Source organism: Mesoplodon bidens (assembly GCF_964165515.1).
Source record: "Mesoplodon bidens genome assembly, chromosome: 17".
Lineage (NCBI taxonomy): Eukaryota > Metazoa > Chordata > Mammalia > Artiodactyla > Ziphiidae > Mesoplodon > Mesoplodon bidens.
In genome coordinates this window covers 13,371,495-13,396,612 of record NC_138174.1, presented here as the reverse complement: position 1 = coordinate 13,396,612, position 25,118 = coordinate 13,371,495, and the positions used below count along the sequence as shown (strand labels likewise).

At 36.9% G+C, this 25,118-nt stretch overlaps 1 protein-coding gene across 1 annotated transcript in view; it reads left to right on the top strand.

Moving 5' to 3' along the window:
• Positions 1 to 3: 3 nt before the first annotated feature.
• The window catches only part of TRPC4 (transient receptor potential cation channel subfamily C member 4), a gene marked incomplete at its 3' end in the record, with an annotated part of 152,230 nt that continues 127,115 nt past the window's right edge, over positions 4 to 25,118 (top strand). The window contains exon 1 of the mRNA XM_081214764.1: positions 4 to 82. The remainder of the gene's footprint in view (positions 83 to 25,118) is intronic.

Sequence of the window (25,118 nt, the reverse complement as noted above, 5' to 3'; positions counted from 1 at the left end):
GGACTCTCCAGTCCCTGGGTCGTGACCAACCAAGCCTCTTTGAGTGACAAGCTGGGAATCACCGCGTCGCAGTGGCAAGCAAGTAAGTTATTGCCAACTTGGCCGATATATGTGTTTTTCCTCTAAACACTTCGATCTAATTCTAAGGTGTGACCATTAAAGTGATTGCCAAAAGATAACTTTTATCCTGAAATCTCAGTACGCTGATGGGAGCATCTCTCTCTCTCTCTCTCTCTCTCTTCCTCCCTCCCTCCCTCTCTCTCTCTCTCTTTCTCTGTCTCTCAATACATCCCACCTGAAGCCACCGAACTTCGCGCTCCTAGGCTGGTGCGCGTTTGGGGTTTTAGTTAATATTTGGAAACTTACTGATTTCCTATGCCTGTTGCAAAGACAGAGCTGGATGAGGGTGGGTGGAACGCTGCCTCGTCATTTATTCATTGCGACCGTCTCCATTGTTGACACTAGTAGCAAGCCGCAGACGCCTGATCTTGCAGGGGAAGTCTGACACCTTGAGGACGGGAGAGCGGGTGCCGGGACCCCAGAAGAGCCAGAGTGGGAGAAGCTTTGAGAGTTACGGGGTGAGGGTGGCGGTTACTTTTTCAAGTCAGGCGACCTGCCGCCCGGGTGCTTGTTTACTAGGGTGGGAGCAGGGTGTTCAGAAGCCGGGTCCTGACGCGAACTGGAGTCGGGCAGCCTGCAGAGCTCTCCTGGAGCCTGGAGGTGTGTCTGGCTCGCCTCCAGGATCACTGGGTGGGTTCTGGCCACCGACAGGGCTGGATGACCGCTGGTTTGTGGTGAGCTCGCCTGCCCCCAAACACTTGGTTCAGCCCAAACATTTGGCCCCGGGAGGCGGAGGGTATTCCTGGGCAGCCGAGCCGGGGTCCTGCCCTCGCGCGGGTCCCATCCACCGCCAGGCAGAGCGGTGCGTGGGACGCGCATCTTCACGAGTGGTCCCCTCCGAACCCGGTCTGTGCGGACCCCGAGTCAGGCAGCCGCCGGAGATGGAGGGAGGGGTGCCTTCCTTCGGGTTCATCGTCTGACAGCCGTGGGAACGCTAACTTTATCCGGAGGGGTCCGTAAGGGCGAGGGTGGGCGAGGTTCTCTTCCCCGGGAGCTCACCTCCCCCTCCAGGGCCTCCCCTCCCCCGCCTCCCATGGCATCACTCTCAGAGCATCCTCACTCCGCCCAGTTCGGTGCCAGCTGCGTGGGCTCCAGCTTCGTGCGTTTTCCTTGGAATGCTCCAAAACTCGGCGGAGACTAAGGAAATCCCGTTGGAATTTGCCGGGCGTGCTCTCACCCGGCCAAGCACCCGCACCGCCGACCTTGACTCGATCCCTCTTCAGCCAGAAGATTGCAACTTTGCAGGTAAAGAGGCTGTCGCCTCAGAGCTCCATTTGACCCGAGCTATACCTCGCCTGCTTTCTGGGATCTCGGTTAAGTTTCTCAAGCTGCTTGGGAAGCCGGCTCTCCCTTGGGAAGCGGACGTCCCTGGGGGGTTATGAGTTTAAGAGGCTCCGGCTGCACAGTTTCTCTTTAAGGCTTGGGACTGGGTCCGTGAAGCTTTTTCTGTGATGGACCCGTGCTGAGCTGGAGTTCTCAGCCTTTCACCGCAGCCGGCTTTAAAGCAGGGGAGAGGGCAAAGAGTGAACCCCCAGTGTGACTTATATGGTACTCAAAGCAGCAGCAGCCACGATATGGAGCTGGGAAAGAAGGCTGTTTTTAGCCTTTTATGCATTTAGGGAAAATGGAGATCTTGGTGGCCCCTGGGCATATATAAGTGAGCCCTTAGATTCTGGTACCTAAACTGGGGTAATGAAGAAAGGATAGTGATCAGTATCCTGTCGATCAATTATACTCTGCGTCATTTTCATTCTCTATCAAAAAAACAGAAACACTTATCCGTGTCGCTGGACCCAGGCTAGGGATTCCTAGTTTGCTTGGCAACTGAAATTCCAACTAAGCCAATGACCCTGTTTGCTACTTGGCTGAATCACTGAGATTTGCTGCACAACTTGTTGTTCTAGCTGAGAACTCAGCTGCCTTTTGTGATGAGGTAACTAGAGAATACTGGAAAGGGATGGACGGTTGGGAGAGATTGAGACAAGGGAGCTCCGTGTCTTGTCTGTATTCACCATGCTGTATCCACTATGGTGTAATCCTGTTCATACGGTTTCTTAGGGTGGCCCTTCGTAGTTAATATCCACAGGGGACAAATGCAGCAGGTCGCTTACTCTGAGTGAGCACCAAGCCAAAGGAGCAGGGGGAGACAGAAGCAAGGTTTACTTGTTTTATTAAAAGGAAATTTAAAACAGACTTGTAACACTGAAAAAAAAATTCCGTTCTCATATACTTTCTGGATTTCCTATTACAGTAATTGCTGCACAAAACGTATCACAAATTCTTTAAGAGAAAAGGTTAGCTAGAGTTTGTTATGTTTGTTGTGTTTTTTTTTTTTTAATTCTGAATTAGGGAGAGTAAGAGTGGGTGGATATGTTAAAACATTGAAATCGTCATCACTGTGTTATGGTTGGCTATTTAAACTTAGATTTGTAATACTTACTTCTGTTCATCCGGACAGTAGACCAAGAAACACCTCTCTTTTAAGTATGGAAGGCAAAGAATCAATAAGATAAAGGGATAACTAGCAGTTCGAATATTAGAATCAAAATTTAGTAAGATATTGCTAAAGATGCACTTTAAAAACTGTATTTATAAATTAATGCAGTTAATGCAAATCAGTGTGTCGGTAGAAGTTAAATTGGCTTTATCAAAGTATTTTATGCAAATGTCTTGAATTAATGGACGGTTAGTACAGGTAGAAAGAAAGCAAGCATTTTCATTGTTCATGAATGAGACCACAGAGCTGGAGACCCTTTCAGTAGAGCTGATCAGAGCTCAGCTACCCTGCTAAGCTTGCCATTGTGGAGTGAAGTGTCAAGAAAGTTACACACAAAGAGAAGTGCTAACAGGTTAATGAAATTGATACATAAGATGTACTTAATATTCATTGAGTGAATGAATATATAGTTAGGTAGGCAGACAGTTTAAGGCATAGCAAGAAGATTTGTAATTGCAAATTTAGAAAAGTTCTTCCACTTAGTTAAGAGCTTAAAGGAACATGGGCATCCTTCAAAGCATAATCTATCTCAGCTCAACAGGTAAAAGAAACATGTCTCTTTAGTAAATCCTGTCAAATATTAACTCTGAAAATCTTGGTTTTTGAAAAGTAAGTTTCAATTTACTTGCTTAATGGTCATTATCACAGATATAAGAGGTGGAATAAATTTTCCATTACTTATAAGCTTTAATATTTTGTAATTTTTACATTATTTATTTTTCTGTGGCAGTTATTCCTGTAAAGTCAAGTTCAAAATGCAAAGAGAAAACCTTGAGAAAATCAAAGTTCTATATGAATTTTATGGCCACTTTGATTCTTAAAATGGTAAGAGAGCAAATAACTTTCCACATAAGATAGACTTTATTAACACATACTTTATATACGTAGGAAACACCAGACATTGCTTTTATTCTTTCTGATTAGGGGAATTTGAATATTGTGTTCAGTACATACATTTTAAACTTTTAAACTTAAACCCTATTATAAATGTGATAAATTTCTATTGAAGTATAATAATAACCTCTAGGGATGCACTGATTAACCCCACTGAGTTGAAAATACTTTCACAAATATATTGTAGAAAATATTGTCATAATTTTATGCCTGCGTGTTTAATTGTCAGGATAATTTATGGCAATTCAGATTATCGACATTATATTTAGCAACTGAAAACTGACAATCTGCCTTTTCTAATTAATTCATATATTGGAACAAAAATAAAGACATGCACACTTTTGTTTAGTAGTTAATATTGTGAATATCAGTGCTCCAAGAGACAAAGGATTTTGTAAATAAAGATACAGAAGAAATGCTAAACACTAGCTAGGAAAGTAAAACTGTGGACTGAATATTTTCTTATGAAAATATGCTTGGTTTCTTTTTAAAAACAAGCTAGATGAAGGGAAATATAATAAACTATTAACTTTTCTTTTTTCAAAATCATAATTGCTGAACATTTTATGAGATCAGATTCTAATGTGCATCTTTTCCTCCCACGTTGTATTGTCTGGGCCAAACTGAAACTAATGTTACTCACCTCTTTAATGTCTATGGAAAACCCACCATTAGCATTTTGGTTCTTATTAAAAATGATGAAGAGACAGCTCAAAACAAAAACCTTGTCTTTTCACCTAATTTATGCTTCATCATGCCGCACAACACATACTCATACCAAATAAACATTAAAACTTGTTAATTCAACCCAACTTAAATTGGACATTTGCTTCTATCTAGTTGTGATGAAAAACTGATTTAGAACTATCTTTCCTCTCCTTATGTTTTCTAGTTCTAATCCTCCAAGATGCATTGAGACCTTAATATTTTAAGAGATTTGAGAATATTTTGGTTAGGGATGTAATATCATAGCTGTATCTTTTTAATCAGTACAAATGAAGACCTGATCTCTGAAAACATTAGTACTACCAAAATATGCTACGATGAAAAAATACATTTAGGAGAAGAAGCTCTTCATTTGTGAAACTGAAAATTAAAGACACATGCATTGGAAATGCATCAATTTAAAACTACATTGTTCCATGAACTATTCAGTAAATGTAGATATACTTAAAATTTAAAAAAATCTCAGTGATCCCTCTGAAAGTTCAGTTTCACTTAAACAGGTTATAAAAGAGAGACAATAGTTTCAGTACTTGATCTTTTCTTTTAACTGATATCCCATTAATATTAGTGTATGTTTTGTCAGCCCTTATAAAAATGTTCCCTTTGAAACACAGCGGTGTCACTGAGTAACGGCTTCTTGAGAAGCAACAGATGACACATGGGCACAGTTTTATTCATAAAATTAGAAATGTTAAGTAAAACGTTAATTTAAAAACATGCCTTGGGCTTCCCTGGTGGCGCAGTGGTTGAGAGTCCGCCTGCCGATGCAGGGGACACGGGTTCGTGCCCCGGTCCGGGAAGATCCCATATGCCATGGAGCGGCTGGGCCCGTGAGCCATGGCCGCTAAGCCTGCGCATACGGAGCCTGTGCTCTGCAACGGGAGGGGCCACAACAGTGAGAGGCCCGCGTATAGCAACAAAAAAAAAAAAAAAAAAAAAAAAAAAAAAACATGCCTTGATGGCTTTATCTAGCACACTGCATTCTTTTTGAGAAATGGCAAGTGAAATGTAATGAATCAGATATGCATTCGTTACACTCTGCCTGTAGTTTGCTAGGTTTTTGAAATATGTTGAAAAAGTTACCATAAGTCATTCCTTGAACAAATATTATCAAGAGTAAATTTTACTTAAGACAGGAAAACAGGAACTATTATGAAAAAAGGAAAGGAGAAATAAGAGAGGGGGCCATTATTTATGGGTACTTAAGGTATGCCAGGAGCTATGCCAGAAACTTAGAAAAAAATTTTTTCTCTCTCATTTATCTTCACATCTACCCTAACACTAAGGTATTATTACTACCTTTTAACCAATGTAAAAAGACTAAATTACTAAAAAAAAAATTTTTTTAAATCACAAAGCTGCTTTATGGTAGAGTCAGGATTGGAACCCATGTCTACTTGATTCTAAAGCCAATACTCTTTTTACTTGATTCTTATGGTCTCCAAAATAAAGTTAGTAATCTTTTAACAAGATCCATAAATTCATTGTATTCTTGCAGTCATTTATTGCTTTAATTTTTCAAATGTTATAACACTGGGACATAATTACGAGGCCAGACCCCATCATGAGGCTAGAATTTGAAACAATGCTCTTAACTAAAGCTCCATGGGTTTTGAAGCAGAGCAGGAGATGAGCTACTCAGCTCAAGCTAGTTTCTTAAAATTATTTCCTTTCTTACTCTCGAATCTAAATGTAACATATGTGGAAAGAAAAAAAGGCTTATTTTCATGGATAGCATTCAAGGTAATACATTTTTACATAGTCATGAGATTATAATTTCTAAATAAAAAATTGTCATTCAAAACTTTAGAATATCTGCAGGCTGTTGATAAAATGTCTTTGTACAAAACACAGTCATGTTAAGACAGGTTTATATTGCATCTTATTAGTGTTATATGAAATTTCTAGACAAGTGTTTGTTTTGTCTTCATTTTAATTTCCTAATTATTTTGCATGTTCCTTGGTATTTAATGAGGGGAACGCTCTTTCATGCATCCCAGAAGATATCTGTCAGCTGGTGGCACATTTTAACAAACTTGCCATGGGTTTTTTTTTTAAAACCTACACCTGAATTTAAAACCAGAGTGCTTAAATCCAAAAACCTATTGATGTCGAAATTGAGGAAATAACTTTTTTGAATATATGTCATACCATTACAAAAACTAGCACTGAAGTGATATCCATTCAGTAGATATTGCTTGAATAGTAGTAAATGAATAATTGAATAAATAGATGAGTGACACACAAATTAGATCTTCATCTTTGCCTTTGCTGGCAAAGCTCCCTCTGTACAGAATAACTTTTCCCTTATTGCTTCCTGACAAAATGTTCTCCAGGCACCAAAACCTGGCTCAATATCACTGTCTCCTTGAAAGTTTCCTTTATGTCTCCAGGTGTCACGCATATAAACACAAGCAAAACCCTTGTTATATTCTGCCTTGCAGATGGGTAGAGGTATATCTCCTGAACTAGACAGTAAACTCCTTTAAGGAACCCAGAGAATGCTCAAAAAATGTGTGAGTTTTTAAGTGACTTTGACTGTCGAAAATATTATGCTTTTGCAATTAAGCATACTTAATTTATTTCAGTTTTATAATTCCATTGCGATCATATAATTGTGAGCATATTTATTTAACTAATGAAGCCATTATAATGATAACTTTGCACTTATGGGATACAGTGAGTACCATATTACTTCCTATGTTATAAACATAACCCACCATTATTCAATGGACATAACTTTCAGTCAACTTTTATGTCGATTATTCAATGGACATAACTTTCAGTCAACTATAATGCTCATTTTCACAGGATTTATATAACCAATTATATTATCAATGTGCTGTAGTTTAAGTGGTGCTGTGCTGAAATTCTTAGGAGCGAGTTTTAGTTCTATTACACCAAGAAAAGTGTGATTAGAGTAGAAAGAGGACAAAACAAGTATTTCTCAGGAATATCTACTGAACTAAAGAAAGTCAGAGACGTCTTTGGTGTGATTAGATTTGATAAATTAAGCTAAAAATTCTTGTCAAAACCTTGACAGTATATGATGTCCAACTGTGGGTGGCATGAGTTTTTATTTCTGGGAGGGTGGTTGGTGTATTTTTAGTCTTTTTATTCTGCTTCATTAAGAGTAAAATTCTTACAAATGAAAGTTTATGAACAGTGTTCAGGTACTTTGCTACACTTTTAATATATTTTACCTCTAAACGATAGTGGAGAAACAACACAATTGTGTAAGCTAGTACCCTGTGCATACCAGGATCATAGTTCATAGCTCATTGGATCGTAATTTTCATTTTCACAGAATTAGGATAATTAGTGTTCAACATATGCTTTTTGAATGGGTGAATGGAATAAATGAATGCATGGGTGATTGTTGTCAACTGCTATGCTCAACCTCTGCATTTTAATATGCTGTTCTTTCAAGGAACTGGTCACATACCAATATGAATCCTCCCAAATATGATGGAAGGATGAAAGGACAGCCGTGATGCATAGTGTACATTGAGTGAAGGATGGAGAATCCATCATGCTTTATATATAATCATCCTTACTGTTTGTGAAGCATGGGTATCATTTTATGTAAAGATCTCTTTACATAAAATCTTTAGGCTGTATACCCTGAAGATCACATTGAAGGCTACACTTTAAATGAATTCTCTTCTGTGATAGTTGTAGTTTGACAAGCAATGTTGGGATTCGTTTAACTGTGTAGAAATATATATATATATTTGCATTTAAACATATACCAGCCCTTAAAACCTGCATTTAAATTCATTAATTAAGCATAAATTATATATATATCTCCATCTGTATGTACTGTATATATATATACATATATATGTACTATATACATATATATGTGAACCTGTACATATAGCTATATATAATGCTATATAAGTAGTACAGAATGATACAGAGTGGGAGATTGCTCCTGGGGATGAGTTCTTAAGATGATGCTTACAGAGTAATTATCAGAGACAGGGAGATAAAAATTATTAGCAAAGAGGATAAAGTAGCCTATAAAAGACAAAGGAAGTTTTTTGCCAATGTATTAGTCTCCCTGTAGAAAGGTTAGATATGTAATGAATGACTTGGAAGTTCATCTAATTCAAAAGTCTTTTTTTAAGCAAATGCTCAAATCTTACCAAATGATTTTTTAAAATATTATATACATATATGATACATATACACACATATAAAATGCTTCATGAAGGACTTATTTAATGCATGGCAATCACTCTACTAGATGCTGAGCATACAGAGAGGCACATATTACCTTTTTGTTTAAGATTTCCAAAAAAGATTCTCATAAGCCTCTTAATATGTTCTAGTGTCCCCTGTTATCTTGTAGATGTTTTGCTGTTTTATTGTCACCTGATCTCTTCTCATGGAAATAGAAAACTTATTAGGAAAATAACAAGTCATGCTGAAATAAATATAGTCTATATTTGGAATTAAAAAAAAGTAACATCAGGTCATGTTGGAAGAAATCCAAATGCATCTTCCTTGCCTCCAATTATTGTTTTCTATAAGGGTAGGGCTTAGAGTTTCCAACCAGAAATTTATGTTAAATTGAAATAGTATTATTGACACTGTTAAAGATGGTGCTTTCCTTTTATATATAGATATTACTGACTTACCATTCAAAGGTGATGTATTTTAGGAGATAAATTGTTTCCAAAGTCTTGATGGATTTATGGTGATACAGCCACATGTTGCCCAATGGCCCTTTGAACCAATGAAGCAAACCTAAGAGAAGAAGGCAGTTTTAGAGCTGGGGGTATCTTGACTTGGATCCTCACCCCCTTATCCCTTTGCCTTGGTACATAAAAAACTTTGGCTCAAGATAGTCTTAGATGGATGAACCCATCCTAGAATCATCTAAGAGTTCTCAGTATCCACTGTTAGTGTTTCTAGGAAGCTCTTCTGTCTACAGCTGAGCATGTATTGAAGGCCTCAAAATAGGCCAGCTACCTCATGGTCTTAAATATTGGGAACAAAAAGGGGACTACACTGAGCTACATTCATGTTTTTATAATCATGTTTGGGGGAGTACATCCCTAGGACTATCCACTCTACCAGAAGTTTTTATTGTCTGAGAGTTATCATGTGAAATAATCGGAGTGCCTGTCTCTAAGCCTCTAAAGCCTCTACAATTAAAGAGAAAAAAATATTTTTAAAGAACACTCAAATAGTCGGGTTATTATTGCTCTGTAGGATATTAAATAGCTTTCTATCTAAAAAAAAAGGTATGTCTCTCTGTATGTGCTGTATAAAAAGAAAATGTTGGCAGAAGGAAAAGACTTATTTGCTTATCTGGTTCATTCTAACCTCACAGCTTAACATTCTGATTTGTAACGTGCAAACTACTTAGAGAACTGAACCGTATATTTCCATTTAGCATTCCAGCACATTCGTGGAACAGAGTGAACCAGCAAGTGATTTTGCCCTTTCATGAATAAAAGAAGACTTAATGAAAAAACATTTCATTATAATAGTGCTTATGATAAAGAATTTTTCCTAACATATAAAATATCAAAAAATCTAACCTGAAGAGCAAAAACTGCTTTTGTCGCGCTTCCCTGGTGGTGCAGTGGTTGAGAATCTGCCTGTTAATGCAGGGGACAAGGGTTCGAGCCCTGGTCTGGGAGGATCCCACATGCCTCGGAGTGACTAGGCCCGTGAGCCACAACTACTGAGCCTGTGCGTCTGGAGCCTGTGCTCCGCAACAAGAGAGGCCGCGATAGTGAGAGGCCCGCGCACCATGATGAAGAGTGGCCCCCGCTCGCCACAACTAGAGAAAGCCCTCCTCAACCAGAAACGAAGACCCAACACCGCAAAAATAAATAAAATAAATTAATAAACTCCTACCCCCAACATCTAAAAAAATTAATAAAATAAAGAGAACGAACTATACCTAATAAAACACATGTGTTGGAGGAACAACAGAGCAGAACAGAATTAAACCAGAGCCCCTAAAAAAAACAAAACAGAACAAAAACAAAACTGCTTTTGTCAGTTGTACTTAACAGTGAATCACTGAAACCAGAAGTTAAAACCTAACTTTCTAATCTTCTTAAATATTTTCTTACTAGTTATTACATTGATATAATTGAAATACTGGGAACAATTAAATATTAAAATTACCACTATTTTTTTCAACAAATTGAGTATTTGAAATGATCCACTGTTGAATAACTTAGGTATATTTGAACCATATAACCTTAATTCGTTTCAGTTTATTTAAAGAGAGTTATTTGAAAACTGAACTACCATCTTATGAGTCAAGATCTTCTTATCTATAAAAATATATAAGGATTATGTGTCAATTATTTAATGTGATTGAAGATAACCTCTGCTCATAGAATGCATTGGTATTCAATAGCTTTTAGGAGTGTTTCAGAGTCTTCCAGAATTTATTTAGATTTGAATCATAATGAAATGGATGTACAGGTATAACAAAGACAGTGACTGCTCAAAGGGTTTCATATACCCTTCGGTTCATTTCCAGTGCAGCATTCAATAATATCTACTGCTTGCACTCTGTCCTCATATCTACAGATGAGCATCTTCAATTGTCTAATTGGTCCTGTGTTTAAGGCTGCTACCTCATGGACTGGAGGCTGATGACAGAGAAATGGCCGTATAGGAACCAACATTCCCTGCTGCCTCTACCAGATCAGGGTACTTCCATATGTAGATGGCAAGTGTAATGAACATTTATTTCTCTGAGCATTTATAAAATTGTGGTTAGGTTCTGTGCTCATGGTGACATTTAATTGCAACCTCTAATGAATCGTGACTTCTGATAAAATACTCTTGTTAGTTTCTTTTCTTTAGGTTAGAGATAAAAGTTTCTTTCTAATATATTTAAGAAAATTTCATATCAAGAAGGGCTTAAGCAAAGGATTTTAAGAAAGGAAATTTCACATTGTTACGTTCTTTCTTGGTATACAAGGGGCACGACTGAACCATTGTGTTTAAGAAAAATGGTCAGTTGTAAGATCTGCTCCATTATGAGGGGAAAGTCATTACATGATGGTGCTGGGATTTCTGACCATTTTTGTGTTTTACACTAAAATAAATGCTGACCGTAATCATAAGGATAAATATTATATGAATTCACTATAAAGATCTATATGAATATTTTAAATGTCTTGTCTGAAATAACAAAATACTTAAGATATACTACTGATGTATTAATCATAACTACTCATTCATTTTAAAAAGAGTTTAACCCTTTAATATTAATTCATGCAGCAAATACTTTCAGTTTATCTTCTTAAAATTCACAGCAGTACTTTGAAAGTGTTTGCCAGTTATTTGACATATATGTGTAAGACCAACCAATGCAAAACATTTACCTGACTGTTGATGAGCTATAGTCGTCTTTCTTATCAGAGAAGAAAGTAGAAATAAACTTGAGGGACAGTATATTGATCATTTAAAAAATAAAATTTTATACACGCTGACATGCATGCATTTGGTGGAGGGGTGGGCTGAGCTGGATAGATTTAATTTTTAAATTTTTTTTCAAGAACAATTATAAACCTGTTTTATTTTTTAATTTTGGTTTTCTTTTTTATTTTTATAATTGCAGGTGCTACACCTGCTGTCTTTAGATGCCCTCTGTTCCTTGTAGCACCGCCATGCCTCTGTGGGCAACCAAGAGTTCTCTTCAGCATGTTTAGTGTCAGTATGTTGGCAATAATTTTTCTCAGTTTTTGTTTGATTGAAAATGTTTTTATTTGATCTCACTTTTAAAGCTATTTCCATTGGTTATAGTATTCTAGAGTAAAAATGATTTTCTTCCAGTACCTTATGCCACTCAATTGACTTTTGACTTCTATCATTTCTGCTGAAACGTCAGCCATCAGTTTGATTGTGGCTCCTTTGAGGGCAACGTGTTCTTTGTTTTTGGTTGCTTTTATGTTTTCTTTTAGTCTTTTGTTTTCAGTAGTTTTACAATCATGTACCGAAGTGATCTCTTTGGATTTCTGCTGCTTGGCGTTTGGAACATTTCTTAAATATGGCTTGATATCAGTTTTGGAAAATTCTTGGTCATTATCTCTTCAGAGGTAGTTTTGCACCTACCTTTTTTCCCCCTTAACACCTCCAGTTACACATTTTTTTTCCTTTTTAGTCTGTGTCATATTTCTAGTATTCTTTTAATTCTTCTTTTAATGTATTTCCATACATTTTTGCTCTCTGTGCTGTAATCTGGATATTTTTAATAGCTTTATCTATCCTCTGGAAGGCAGTTAAAATGGGAGTAAACATCTTAATCCAACTAGAACCTAAGCTGATGAGAGGCTAATTTCAGACTTTGCAAGCCCATAAACCCCTGGTTGACCCCGTTGATATGTTATAAGACCCTAGGGTCTGAGAACCTTGGCTATTTAATAGAACACTTCTCCTTGAAGGTTCCTGAATATGAATTTTTCCTCTGCATTTTTGCAAGATTGATGAATACTCTAAATTTCAGCAGCTTTCTGATAAGTGTCTTACTTATTTTCCTGCGAAGCTTAAGGTTTTAACAAATGCTTTGAGAAAATTGCTGCTGAGTGTGAGACTCACTTCCATCTGTCTCCCTTCTTACCAGGACATGAGAAACTTGTATTTGCCTTGGCAGATGCATTGAGGGGAAATGTGGTTTGTAGAAGGTCAGGTCATCTCTCTGTGGTTTCTCCCTAACTGAGATATTGGCTCCTCAAGTCCTACTCAGCTCTAAGTTGATTTTTTTTAAAAAAATTATTTTATATTGGAGTACAGTTGATTTACAATGCTGTGTTAGTTTCAGGTAAACAGCAAAGTGATTCAGTTATACATATACATATATCCATTCTTTTTTAGATTCTTTTCCAATATAGGTTATTACAGAGTACTGAGTAGAGTCCCTTGTGCTATTCACTAGGTTCTTATTGATTACCTATCTTATATGTAGCAGTGTGTATATGTTAATCCCAACCTCCTACTTTGTCCCTCACTGCCCAACTTTCCACTTTGGTAACCATAAGTTTGTTTTCTAAGTCTGTGAGTCTGTTTCTGTTTTGTAAATAAGTTCATTTGTATCATTTTTTAGAGTCCACATATAAGTGATATCATATGATATTTGTCTTTCTCTGACTTGCTTTACTTAGTATAATAATTGGAAATTTTCTTTAGACAGAGATTTGTTTATTTGCTTGTTTGTTCTTATTCACCCAGCTTTTCTAAACGTTATCAGAAGGAATGTTAGTCCACTACATGCCATTCTATCATAGTCAGAAACACAAGTACTTCTTTTATATTTTGAATTTAATGCCGAAAAATTGAGTCAAAATGTTTAAAAGAAAGAATTATACTTATATGTTATAGTATAGATACATAATTATACCCACAGAGAGATGAATATAGCGACTGCAAAGGAGTTTTGGAATGTTTAACCTGGTTTTTTTTATTAGCTCAGGAGTAACATTATTCTTGCAAAATGACCAAGTCTGTGACATTAGAACAACCATTTTAAACAATCATTTTAAAGCTATTTTGTATAAAATAATAAATTCTAAATAAAACCATATTAATGTGGCTCAAATCAATTGTAATTAAGTTCCAACTAATAGCTCTTTCTTATTGAATAACAAAGACACTATTAACTCAACAAAAAATAGAGGCAATATCATGCAGTAGCAATTTGACCTCTTTGTCACTGAGGTGAGATTTTTTTTCAGGCCTGTGGTTTTCTGAGTAATCTTCATTTCTCCATTCGAAATCCATTATACAAGTTTGGGAAAGTGTCATCTCTCACTGCTGTTTGTGTTAGTTATAACTGTTATTGCTAAAATTGCCTAAGGCCTGAAATATTTCCTTAATGTTGTTCTACAGATGTGCCCAACACTATAGCAACAAGTTCATATAACTTAAGTCGTCACCCGAACCTACCTATGAGATATTATCTCTGAATTTTTCATCAGTATCATTCAGCATCTGATTAATATATCTGCTAGTTGTGTTCGTATGATCCAAATCAGACCTTGTTTACCCTGAGATGTGCACTATTGTCTTTTCTGAAAAAATATACATTGTAGTTTTATTCTGTGCAAAAGGGATTCAGAAGTGGATGAGGAAGATGCCATCTTCCCAATATAGACTGTACAGATCCATCGTTAAGTCCAAACACAGCGTGGTCTCAGCTCCAGACTGACAAGTGAGTGTTAGGTTGTCAGTATGAACCTTCCAGGAATGGAGAACCTTAAGTTCTCTCCACAGCCCCTTCCAGGTTAATAAATGTCTTTAAGTATGATGAGGCCTTAGAGGAGGATCTGGCTAAAGGACCATTATGTTTGCTCAGAAGAGAGTGAGGGGTTAGATTAAATTCTATTTAGTCTGGTTGGTCCTGTCCCAGAAGTGAGATGCATATTTGTTTTTTGATCTGACATTCCTAACCTATCCCTCAGCCCACAGTCTGATGCCATGGTTGTGACCATGGTCCTGAACACCACATCTACCACCATGGAAAGGAGTTCATCTCATGGTCAACAACAAGTACACCATCTCTGAGCTTCAGGAGAACCCACCCTAAAGCTGGACTTCCCTTCCAGTGGAACCTCTTGGCCACCAACCCTAGATTCATCCAAGTAGTTGTGTTTATCAATAGCTTGTTCCTTTTCATTCCTTAGTAGTATTTCATGGTATGGATGAAACACAGTTTTCATATTGGTTGGGACAACAAATGGACAAGCTGGAGGACCGCTGAGCTCACTTGCCCACTGGGCTACCTTCCTATCGAGGACCTGAGCCTCCGTAACTGCACACCCAATCCTCTGCCCAGGAAGCCCATAGAATTCATCTGACTGTGGGGATCCAGGCCCATGCAGTGGGCTGTGATGGGACTTCAGTCAATCTCTTGATATATCTGGAGGAAGGTAATCAGCCTTCCCCAAAAGTTGTGGGGTGGCATCTGGAGAACTTTGGGGTTATAACCTTTATCTAAGAGAGTCCTTGAGGAAAGAGCAGATGTTTGGGATCTCTCAAACCCAACCCAGAGGACCACTTTATTTCTACTCCACCGACCTGTAACAAAGCAGATACTTTAGACCTTAATTCTTTGTGACCTGAGTACTACTTTCTTTTTCTCTACATACCGTGTAGATTTGCCAGAAAGCCATCATGCCACTTTTCTCTTATTAGTACTAATGACCAAGAGCACCTGCTCACAGACCTGAAGGCTTTCTTGAATAAGGACTTTGAGATCAGTTGTCTCCTAACTGGATCTGCATTTACATAGATTATGGAATGGGAGGTGGGGTGTAAAATTGGAGGGGTCTACCGTGCTCTACTTCTGGTCTTCTTGGTGAAGACCTCAAGGCCCATCCATCTCTGGATGTTTTGACATGCCCTGTAGTAAGACCAAGTGCTCTTACAAACAAGAGTGGTGTGGACAAAGGCAGAATTCAGGACCCCGAATACCTCTCCCTTTCATATATTCCTATCTCCCCCAGCCTCCTTTTCTGCTATCTCTGTCTGCCATTATGCTCCGTGGATGCTGCCATGATTGCAGTTTGTATATTAAAGATTTTTCTATTGAAGTTTTTTGATGGCCAAAAAAATTTATACTGTAAATATATATTTTTTTAATAAATATCAATTTTGAGACACAATTCTGTAACTGCATAATTACAAACCCTCAGGACTGAAATCCTCTTTGAGCCATGAAGTCGCTCAGACTTTAACCGTACGGGTTCAGTTCTCTGAAGTGTTTTGTGAAGAGCGACATGCTTAATACAATTTGTCTTGAAATCTTCTAGTCTCTTGCTTTGTGGTATCGCATTGGAGCTTAAAGTCACACTGCAGTTCCCCAAATACACAATTATCATGCTAAATAACTAGATGGCTTTTAATGATTCTGGGAGTACGGGAAGTTTAAGGTGCTCTGATAGTGGCTAGAATGAAGTTTTCCAACTTTTTTTCTGAAAATAATAGCAAAGTAATATGAGTTCACATTTAGTGAGTGAGTAGGCTATGGCAGGCCCTAGGCTGATTGGTTTGCCTGCCTTATATTATTAGCCTCAGGACAACTATCATCATCCCCATTTTACAGATGAGGAAAATAAAGGCTTAGGTTGATTAAACAACTTTCCCAGGTCACACAATTATTATGTAGTATGGTCCTGAATTAAACCCAAACCTGACAAATTCCACAACATAGTTTCTTAGCAATTATGCTATAGTATAATGCAAGTTTGAAATCTGAAGCATTTTCTCAGTGTACCCACATGAATTACTGAACAGTCTCTAGTATTCTGTTTATCAGTCTTAGCATGTATGACATCATGTTTCCAAGCCTTTTCAGGTTTTATAACACTTGCTAAAGTATTAACTTTTTAGGGACTGGATTTAAATCCAATTGTACCATGTCTGGGAAAACAGTATCCTTATTCCTTCCTTTTTAGTTCTAATCCATATTTATCAATCTCAATTTTAGGAAGACTCACCAAATCTTTATCATTTTTTCCTTTTCAAGTCTATTTTAAACAGGACTGTTCCAAGGTCTGCCTCTTGATTTATATTTTAACTTGTGTGTGTCTGTGTGTTTTTTTGATAGGCACCATCTCTAACCACTAGAAACCATTCATTTGTTTTGCATCACTGTGTTTTTGTCATTTTGAGAATGTAAGATAACTGCAATCATACACCTTTGTATGACCTTTGGAGATTGGCTTCTTTCACTCAGTATTAATGCTCTTGAGATGCATTGTATTGTGTGTATCAATAGTTTTTTCCTTTTTATTGATGAGTAGTAGCTCATAGTGTGGATAAACCACACTCTACTTAACGTCTGGATTATTTTCAGATTGTTACCATAGCCAACAACACTGCTATAAACATCTGTGTACAGTTTTTTGTGTGAACATAAGTCTTCATTTATCTGAGATACATGCCCAGGTGTAATTTTTGAGTCATATGCTAGTTGAATGTTTATTTTTTTAAGAAACTGCTAAACTATCTTTCTGAGTGACTGTACCATTGTGCACACTTAGCAGCAATGTATGAATGATCCAGTTTCTCCACATCCTTAACTGCAAAAGGATGTGGGAACGTAGGATAAGGTGACATCTGTACTTCAGTGCCATTACTATTTTTTTATCCTAAAATTCAGCCATTCTTCTAGTAGTGATATTTCATTGTGGCATTAATTTGCATTTCTCCAATGGCTAATATCAGACATAATTATATGTGCTTGTTTGCATCTGTATATAATCTTCCATGAGATGTCTCTTTTGTGCATTGTCTAATGTGTTTTTGTTCTTGTTTTGTTTTTCAAGGTTGAGATTTGAGAGTACTTTAAATATCTATGTACTAGTCATTTATCTGATATGGTTTGCAAGTATTTTCTTCACGTCTGTGGCTTGTCATTTCATCTCTTAAACAAATCATTTGCAGAGAGAAAGTTTTAAGTTTGATGAAATCCAGTGTATCATTTTTTTTCTTTTATAGCACCTTTCTTTTTAAAAAGGAAAAAAATAAAGCATAGAGAAAACAAGTGGTTTACTCAAATCCTCACAGCAAAGAAAACCAGCTTATTGTCTTCTTTTCTTGCTTCTAGTTACAGGGTCGTGTAAATGAGTATCTCAGTCATACTGTCCCCATCTGTCTGCTCACTCCTAGGCCATTCTTATTTCTGTTGACATACAGGTGTAGCATAATATAAAAATTTTCTTGTATATTTTTGATTAAATGCACATGTGCTTATTATGATCATCTGTAAATCATCTGTCCTTATATACAATTAAGCTCAATTTGAACTATTTTTCATTTTATTTTGCATCATTCCAAAAGTATTTATGATGCATCATCTCGAGCCACTGATAAAAAATTTTTGCTTTTATGGTGATTAGAATTAGGTGAGTCTGTCTTGAATTCCAGATTCAAGATGAATTAATTACTTGAGTAGCAAAAAACAAACAAACAAACAAAATAGATTCCCAGGCCAATACTCAACTCTGTAATGAATGATATTCATATAGTTATTATAATGCAAATGAATCTTAATGGTTTTCAGCCATAGAATCAAACTTTGACAAAAGATGGAGGGCCAACTTTGGTGACAGAACCCACTGGAAATGTTACAAAGTTGAAAATGTATAATTAAATTTATAGCTCACTGAAGTCAGGAGGTGAAAGTTAAAATGAAAACAGAACATTAAATATAAATTTATGAATATTATTATTTACAAACAGTATTTAAGTGTATGAATATTATTTATTAAATATAGATTTATAGATATTATTTCTAAAATATAAAATAGTTTGAACCATATGAAACTGCCTATATGTGATGATTTTTTAATACAAAATGACTACTTCATATGATTCAACCTAATACTAAAATAATTATCAACATTGGGGGAAGGTATGGAAGGACGGGAAGGGATGGTATATGTGAAGGAGGTCCTTATCATTCTTAGCAGGACACCAATAGAGAAGTGTCTAAAGAATCACATTAAAATATTTTTCTTACGAAGTTAATCCTTGCAATTATTAACTTTCAGATACCAATCAAATTAATATTTGCAACTGTCTATAAATATTTTTCAACTTTGTTGAGGCATAACTGACAAATAAAACTGTAAGATATTTAAAATATACGTTGTGGTGATTTGATACATGTATACGTTGTGGAAGGATTCCCGCATCTAGTTAACAATGTACCACCTCACATATTTACCTTCTTTTTTTCTTTTTAGTGAGAACATTTAAGTTCTACTCTCTTAGCAAATTTCATCTATGCAATACAGTTTTATCAACTATCGCCACCATGTTATACCTTAGATCTTCAGATCTTATTCATCTCATAGCTGAAAGTTTGTACCCTTTAAGCAGCCTCTCACTATTTTCCCTACCCACACATCCCAGCCCTTATTAACCACTTTTCTTCTTTCTATTTCTATGACTTGGACTTTTTTTAAGATTCCACATATAAGTGACACCATACAGTATTTGTCTTTCTCTGTCTGGCTTATTTCACTTAGCCTAATCCCCTCAAGGCACATCCATGTTGTCACAAATGACAGGGTTTCCTTCTTTCTCATGGCTGAATAGTATTCTAGTGTGTGTGTGTGTGTGTGTGTGTGTATGTGTGTATATATATATCTTCTTTATCCATTCATGCATTGATGGATACTTGGGTTGTTTCCATATCTTTGCTATTGTGAATAATGCTGCAACGAACATGGGCCTGTGGACATCTCTCTGATATCCTCTTTTCATTTCCTTGGAATATATACCCACAAGTGGGAATGCTGGATCATATGGTAGTTCCATTTTTCTGAGGAAACACACAAATATTTTAAAATAAACATTTGTCTTCTTTGAATAATGTTTGCATTAGAGATTTCTCATGTTTAATAACCCTCTTCGTTTGCAGCATTGCCTCTTTCTAAGGCCCATTGCCTGAAATGGCTGGAAATATTTTTTCCTGTAGTGCCAGATACCCGACAACAGTAACAATGAAAAGGCAGAATTAAGTAATTGATGTGGCTCCTTCTGGAATCAACCTCTCTTTGATTTGATTTACCTTCCTGGTACTTTCACTGACATAACCTGTCAACAAAGTTGTAGAGTAAAACAGAAACATCAAAACACAAGGAAATGCATATTACTTTCTGTTTGCAAAACTTCTGCTTTAGGTAAAATTTGTGTCTGAAAATCGATTGTTGATGAGCTAACAAAAAGATCATATTTCAGCCTCAAATCTGATTGTTTTTACAGTAAATTACCCAAGGCAGATGGAATCTTCTAGTTGATGGAATGTTATGGTTAAAAGCATTTGAGAAAAATATTAGAGTGATGAGACACTTTCACAGTGTGTGCCGTTTGAATTTTGCTACACCACCCCAGTTGCTTGGGAGGAAGTGATTAAAAGCCTCAGATTTGATGTTATGTAGACCCCAGTTTAAGTCCTGACCCTCACATTCACTAGCTGGATAACCTTGTAGAAATTACTTAATATTTTTAATCCTCAGGCTTCTCATCTACAAACTGAGGATAAAAATACCTAGCTAACAGTGCAGTTGGTAAGATATATAAAATGAATATATCACAGTGCCAGGAGCATAATAATTTTTCACTAAGTGGCAGGTTCACAGCTAGTAATTTATTGCTGAAAGTTAATTATGAAAATTGCAGTGAAGCTCACAGGTTGTTTCTAAGTCGAGTGATAGCAACCTTTTCATTGAAATTGTGCTCTAAGAGTTAGAGATGCCCTGGATATGCCTGCATTATAAAACAAATAATGCCATTGACCCTAATGATATTATTTAAGCTTAAAAGAGAGAGATGGAGAGAGAGATGTGATTATAGTTTTAGAGGCCAGGCAATAGTGGCTTCTGCTATATTCCTTTCCATCGTTTTGTAGTGGGGCAAGGACTTCTCTGAATGGGGAAAGCAGAGGAAAAGAAAGTATGTAATAGCTCCAGGAGGGGGTATGCAGAGCTATAGTGTATCAAGGCAACCAGTTAGTGGAAATCCTTGGGACTTCTTCATGTGGGCCTAGGAGTAATAACAATGATACTAATACTATTAGTGGTTAAAGATATCAAAATCTTACCTTATTTAATTTATGAGATAAGTTCTATTAGGGTCATAACAGACAGTGGCTACGAGCATGGTATCACACTTACCCAGGTTTCCATTTCAGCTCTGTCACTATCTGTGTCACTTTGGATATGTTATTTATTGAATTTAAGCCTCTGTTTCTTCTTCTGTAGAGAGTGTTTTTATAATTATAATCATGGATGAGGGCATTCAGGCTTTAAGTCTCAGGGCCTTGTAGCAAGTATGTGCAAGTCTAGAATATGAATATTGGTGTGTATATTGTTAACTTCCCCAGTGCTTCTCTCTCCATAAGAATAAAGATATACTTAAAATGTCTACACATAGAAAAGTATATATTGTCTATTGTCTATATATTGATTTGTGTTGGGGCAAAGAAAATGTCAATTGAATACAACCAAATGTTAGCTACTTTCTCTTTTCAAGTAGATGAAAATTCAAAAATGTTAGTTACAAGAAAAAAAGAAATAATGAATCATCTGAGTTATGTCATTCAACTGGCATATATTTGATTAATGACGGCATGCAAGGCAGTATTTATCTAGACCGTGCCACCCAAGATCACTTAGTTAGGAAAAAGATATTCTAGGCCCAACTTTAACCCTGCCACCGTGACTTTGCAATTCAGTGTTTTCTTTAACAATATCGTTCTAGCATCTAGATCAGTGGTTGTCAACCATTAGGGTACATCAGATTGCCACCTTATGCTCCGGACTTTCTGGTTCAGTGTGTTTGGGGTACAGCACGAAATCTGCATCTCTGACAAGTTCCCAGATGACATCTATGATGCTGATCACACACTGAGAACCACTGGTCTGGGTCAATGATTCTCATCTCAACGTTGTTCGTAGCATTCCTATGTGATCAATACCAAGTTTGGTGCAAATAATTCATTATTAAGTATAAAGTAGCAGTGTTTGAGAAAGATATAATTAAACATTGGAGGATATTTATATTTACCCTAATAATATCACTCCTGTGTCCAAATTAATGTCCTGGGAATTATGCACAGGAATACGCTGCACATCTGAATGCCAGCTGTCTCGTGTGTTGACTCGAAAAACCAGTTTGCAAGTAGGCTACAAGCATTGAAGTTATCTTCCACTTGTTTTTGGCTTCCTTGTCACTGTCATGTCAAACTGTCCAGTGAATTCTGCTGCAGTCACTGGCTGCATACCATCAACCTTGCTATGTAACCCCTGCCAGTATCTTGGATTTTATTGATATCTAGTAAGAGGTAGAGGAAAGAGGAGGAAGAGAGTTTGCAAGAATAAGAAATCCATCGTGTTTGCACACCGTCACAAAGATGCAGGCGTAAATACTGTAACAAAATTTTGTACAAGAACACAGGTGAACCATTTTGCATTTAACAGAGAGGAAAATCCCAAGCCTCTAATACTAGGGAGAGGGATGGCTATGGATGGAGGACATGGGACAGTCATAGACCATATTTTACAGTGAAATAGAAGGCACAGCTGCTTCCTGAGAAGGAAAAAGCAATCATTTATAGGAGGCATGAGGGAGAATTGAAAGCTTCCAAGAGTCACCAAAGAGAGTAGAAGTCAGCCGACTGAAACAAAAGTGTTAACAACTTTGAGAAGGTAACAGTCATTAGAAAATGGATTTCATGGTGACCCACATTCCCATGTATTTTTGGGTTTGCTTTGTTTTTATTCCAGCAGCAATAAATAGATAGGACATATAAGAAAAAAAATCAGAGAGTAGGATTTATCTAGGATTCATCCAGATGTGGTGGAGAAGTAAATGTGTATCCCCAGTCACTGTGTACTCACCTAAAGATGCTATGATAGGAACTATGTCAAAGAGAGGGCTCAGGGCTTCCCTGGTGGCGCAGTGGTTGAGAGTCTGCCTGCCGATGCAGGGGACACGGGTTCGTGCCCCTGTCCAGGAAGATCCCACATGCCGCGGAGCGGCTGGGCCTGTGAGCCATGGCCGCTGAGCCTGCGCGTCTGGAGCCTGTGCTCCGCAACGGGAGAGGCCACAACAGTGAGAGGCCCCCAAAAAAGAACTGTACATAGACACTGTGTCCTAGTTGGTAAATCTGTTTCTCACAGGGATGTGGTCTAGTAATTCGGAAACTATATTATGTGTATACTAAGGTTCAACAAATAGGTTTATTGAGTGAAAAAAATGCACAACCTAAAAGGTGAGAATTCCGTTTTATATGGCTGACAAAATGAGGACTTAAGCCTGGAACGTAGCCTCTCAGTTAGCTCTGAGGGCCGGCTCCAAAGAGGTCAGGGAGGAGCCAGGGTAATATAGGAGTTGTTGCAACAAAGACCAGGTATTCGGAACTTTGAAAGGTTACTGTTAATTAACGAAAACGAGACATCTCAAGTTAATGAATTTAGTGCTTTTTTGTGTATGGGAAGATGGGCTCACTGAAATCATTCCTTTGATATGCATCTCAGCTCTCTGGGGCCAGGATCCTGTGTAATTTTTATTTCCTTTAAAAATGTGATTGATTTTTAGCTTAGAAAAATCAAGTCATTAAATGGAAAGGAAGTACTCTTCTTGTGGGACTCTTTACTTAAAATATAGACTTATGAAATTCATATGAATTTACACCACAAAGTCCAAACTGTCAATGTTGTATCATAATTTTATGTTGTAGCATCATTTTATGATTTACATTGGTTCATATTATAGTGCTTGTTCTTATTTAGTGTCCTGCTCATTCTGTTTTATTCATATACGAAATGATTACTAAAAATGTATTTCTTTACAAATGCATGCATTTTATCTTGATCGCTCTTAAACCTATCTGTCTACCCACCTGTGTATGCTGCATCTTGGAGAATACTTCTAATATATTAAGCTATTCATTCATATTTCCATTAATTTTATGAGACACAGTTATACTTCCCAAGTCTTATAAAACTGAAGCTGACAGATAAATATTAAATGTATTGGATGGCAGTAGATTATTGAAAACTGGTCCTCTCATAAACTTTGAACTTAGTTTATTGACTAATTATTGACTATAATCAATATCTCTTGTACTCTAGAAATTAATTTTAAAATTAATTTAAATATTTATTGCACTAAAAAACAAAACTATATAGTGGTTATTACTTATATTTATCATGGAATATATGTGCTAATTTACATGTGTCTTAGGTTTAAAGAAACTTAAGCTCAATTTTACAAATATTGACAAATTATTTTCATGAGTTTATATGTAAATTTCTCCAGTTAGAAATTCAGTGAAACTAAAGATGATCACCATCAAATGAATACCTATGTATCAGCCACTTTTGTACATTGAATGACATTTGCATAACAACAACCCTGCATGGGCATCATTATCTACCAGACAGCCTGAGTTCCAAGGAGAGGAAATAACTACCCTGAGGCTAAGTGGCAGGAGACTGCAAAAACACCAATGTTTAGGCTCCCAAACTAACACACCTTCTATTGTCAGCCTAGAAGCAGGAGAACCAAAGCTCTAGTGTTTTATCCTTATGAGAAATGTAAAATCACCTGATGTCCCTCAGACCAAAACGTCTTGGGTTGTGAAATTCAGTTACTGTATTACAATGTGCTTGCAGTACATTTAGGGTTAATTCAAGTCCTGAACTTCCAAAATTACAGGAAAAAAAAGGTCAAGGCTGAAACTGAATAGGCATTTAATGTATATCTATGCCTATTTGAATTCTGTTTCTCAGAATTCAAGCACCATTCAAGCTTAATATATTTTATCTTGACCCTTTAACACAGGATTCTGAGAGAGTCAGTATTATCTTGATTTTACACATGAGAAAACATAACTCTGAGTTAAGTAATTATGTGTAGACTAACTGGCTGAAGGCATCTGCATTGGTGTACGAACCAGCTCTTGCTGAGTGAAAATCTTATGTTCTTTAAAAATGCAAAATGCAGACACTCAAGAGGAGTTCTAAAATTTGACAAAAGAAGAGGCAGCAGAAGGTGCAATGTATGAGGGTTCCCCAGAGAAACAGAACCAATAGGAGATATAGAGATGGACGGATGGATAGATAGATAGATAGATAGATAAATGATAGATAGATAGATAAGATAGATACATAGATGATAGATAGATTGATCGATCGATTGATAGATAGATAGATAGGAGATAGATGGATAGATAGATAGGTAGATACAAATGATATTTATCACAAGGAATTGGCTCACACAATTATGGAGGCTGAGAAGTACCACTATCTGTCATCTGTAAGCTCAAGACCCAAGAGATCTGGTGGCATAAATTCCAGTCTGAGTCCAAAGGTCTAAGAATCAG